This window comes from Wolffia australiana, chromosome 20 (assembly GCF_029677425.1).
Source record: "Wolffia australiana isolate 7733 chromosome 20, ASM2967742v1".
In the NCBI taxonomy this organism is placed as follows: domain Eukaryota; kingdom Viridiplantae; phylum Streptophyta; class Magnoliopsida; order Alismatales; family Araceae; genus Wolffia; species Wolffia australiana.
This window is the reverse complement of record NC_135854.1, coordinates 7009091-7012500: the sequence shown is the minus strand read 5'-3', so window position 1 is coordinate 7012500 and position 3410 is coordinate 7009091. Positions and strand designations below refer to the sequence as shown.

At 43.9% G+C, this 3410-nt stretch overlaps 1 pseudogene; it reads right to left on the bottom strand.

The window, feature by feature from the left end:
- The window catches only part of LOC144716054 (9-cis-epoxycarotenoid dioxygenase NCED1, chloroplastic pseudogene), a 1563-nt pseudogene extending 37 nt beyond the window's left edge, over window positions 1-1526 (bottom strand).
- Between the last annotated feature and the right edge of the window lie 1884 nt (window positions 1527-3410).

Here is a 3410-nt window from a genome sequence, read left to right as displayed (position 1 = left end):
AACACACAGTGAAAGCCGTAGGGTACTCGCCTTCGAAGCTCAACCTCTGCCACTATTTGCAACGCTGGAGACTTTGCATCCATCACTATGAATTTAGATTTGTCTTTTTTCTCGTCATGGACAAACATCAGAAGATATCCATCATCTTCATCCAACTGACCTTCCTCCTCTCTAGGGACAAACACGGTTTCACCCCCATAGCAACCTGATTCGAACTCATTTTTGGCCACAACACAATCTAGATTTTTCATCGCCAGATCCAACTCTAGCTTTGCAACGCCCCCAACTTTCTTAGTTGAGTTGTTGATGGCCGCATAGCAGTAGCGGGTTTTTCTTCCATGAAAAGCGGGATTGACTGTCTCAAGTCCGAGACTCTGCATCCTGGAGAGAGATGTTCTAGAGATGATAGATGTCTTGAGATTGATGCGGACCATCTCTATAACACCTTTAACTATGTCAGGCCTCTCTGATATCTGTTCCATGTTGGTGAGCCAAGAACCAATTAGAACCACAACTCCACCTTCCTCCTCCTCCCATGCATTGCAGACGTGTAGTGGGTTGAACCCTGGAACATCAAACCATTTCATCTCTGATCCTGAAATAGGAGATCGGGGCATCACTCCCACTCTAGGGACCATGTTCTTTTTCCAGCTCATGAAGGGACCATTGAAGAAGGCCATCCCAAAGGGGTCCATCGCTAATTGTGTCTCAGGTACGATGGCATACCGCTCTGTGACTGAAAAGTCATGGAAGATGGAGGATCGCAAGACAGACCAGATGGGGATGTCCAACTTCAAATTCCCTCTGTCGTCAAAGCAGTAGTATCGATGGAATGGGGGGATGATGCCATATTTCAAAGCAAAGTACTCACCGTTGATGGTGTCCTTCTTGTAGTGGGCAGATGTTCCTCTCTTTTTCTCCCTCCTCCTCCCTGGCAATAAGTCTCCATTCTCTGGTGAGAGATAAACTGGGAAAGGCGGGTCAGTCTCACCAAGCACAAAAATCTCATCCCAAAGGAAGGCGACGCTAACGCTAGCAGGACCCCAGCCCTCAAATGGATCCATTTGACCTGATAGTATCCTCAAAAGAGCTATGGCTACCGGGGCCAGGCCGTCAAAGCCACGCAAACCAAAGACCTTCGAGAGCAAGGATGGACTGGTTCTACTGTAGCGGCTGCAGAGAATTGGCAGGGGATGCTCCAAGCCATGCGTTGTAGGGAAGAAGATAGAGTGGAGCATTCCTTCGCCATCGAACATGTGTTGAGAGTTGTCTGGATGTCGTTTTGGGTTTGGGCCATTGCGGATGTATGCTCCGCCGCGAAGGCAAGAAGGGAGGGTCCCCTTCACCGTGACACATTGAGTCGGTGGCAGCTCGTCCACGGGAGCAAAGTTCTCAAACTGTAGCGAGGAAGCGTTGAATGATTCTTTCGATGTTTTTCGAAAGAGGTGCTTGTCGAGAGCTGCCTCAAGTGCATCACAGAACGAGCGGGTCAATGGGTCTCCTCGCGTAACATTATATTTTGACATAGCATGAATTGTTTGCTTGTGACGGGGTAGGGCGAAGGATTGGTGAGGTAGGAGCCTGCCATGGTGATGGTAAGCAGTTGGAGGAAATAACCGTGATAGATTAGAGCAGTTGTCCATGGCTGAAAGCTTTGAGATTAGCGAGAGGGATCAGTCATTTATTGACGGCATAATTCAGAATCTAGAGGGTCCTGAACGAGAAACAGAGAGACTAGGAAATCGCGAGACAGGGAGATCGATTGGGAGAGAGGGTGAGAAAGACAGATTGGGAAAGAGAGAGATAGGCGGTGAAAGAGCGATCGAATGAGAAAAAAAATGATCGAGACTTAAAGAGGAGGGAGAGAACGCGAGCGAGGGACAGCCAGAGAGCGAAACAGAGCGAGGTAGAAAGAGTAGACTTAAAGAGGAGGGAGAGAGAGCGCGTAGGAAAGAGAGCATGAGCGAAGGGGAGCCAAGGAGGGATTAGACAAAAGAAGAGAAAGAGAGCGACAGAGCTAGATAGAAAGAGATAAATCTGTGGAGGACAGCGAGATTAACAAAAAGAGAGAATGAATGAGAGAGAGAGACGGAGAGAGGAAGAGAGAGGGAGAGCGAGAGTGAGACGGAGAGCGCGATAGACAAAGGTAGAGTTGGTCAGAAGAGAGAGAGAGAGAGCAAGAAAGAGAGAGAATGAGTGAGAGAGAGAGAGAGACAGAGAGTGACAGAGGCAAAGACATCTTTCACAAACCCACTTTGCGGTAGCTCTCGTGATAAGGATTTAACAAGCTCTAGTGAGATTTCAAGAGAGAGATGGGAAGGGATTGCGCGAGATATTTAGAATATAAGAAAGAAAGACTGAGATAAATTGAAAGAAAGACAAACACACAATGGCAGAGTCTAGGGATTGCCAAATGTCATCTGTCAAGTCACGCGTCACCGTGACGGATGACATGACGGTGACGGTGACGAACCAGATGAGCTGTGACGGTGATGTTGACTTATGTCCCGTGATGTGACGAAAAGTTCGTCACGGATGACATCCGTGATGGAATTTTAATACCAATATTTTTATTAAATATAATTGTATTAAAAAATTCCCTAAAATTAGTATTGATGTTGACTACATTTTCTTTACGCATGAAGTATCCTCAACTTTGAATTTTCATTAGTTCCTCAGTTCATTTCTCAGCATTTTCTAAATATGCATAATCCATTCATCTTTGATTTTTTGAGTCCTTCAAAACAGGGAATTTGCCAATTGGGTAAGGATTTTCTCCCTTTTCAAAAAAATTCCTTAATTTGTTATTGGTTTATTTCCTTCAAGCTCTGCTTCTTATAATAATTCAAAAATCAACTCGCAAAGCTTGTTGATATTATTTCTACAAATATTTTATCTCGGTCTCGACTTTTCCTGGCTCAAGCATGACAAGGATCTAATGAACTAGAATCTAACATGGATCAAATGAACAAGAAATCAAAGATTGAATGTTTGTCTTAGAGTCCCCTGAAATAATTGATGAAATTCAACTTTGAGTGGTTTTGACATATCTCATAGACAAATAATTGATGAAATTCAACTCAAGAAATTCTGGTTTATCTTCTCTTTTGTGAAAAGACAACCCATAACACAAATTTTTAATATATGCTGAACATGATTAAAAATACAAAGCACTCTCCTCATTTCAACATATACAAGATTACAGCGAGGGTCTCGAATGTGTCTAGTTTACAGGGATGTGTCAGTTTTAGAGCCAAGAGAACCAAGGGTATGAAGGTGAGAGGTAATTTTAATGAACCATTATCTTGGGGATTTTCTAAAAAAACTACAAAAGACATGTAGAGATGGCAGAAGGATTGAGAAAAATTGGACGGATGAAGGTGGAGTCTGTCCCTTGTAATTGTTTCATC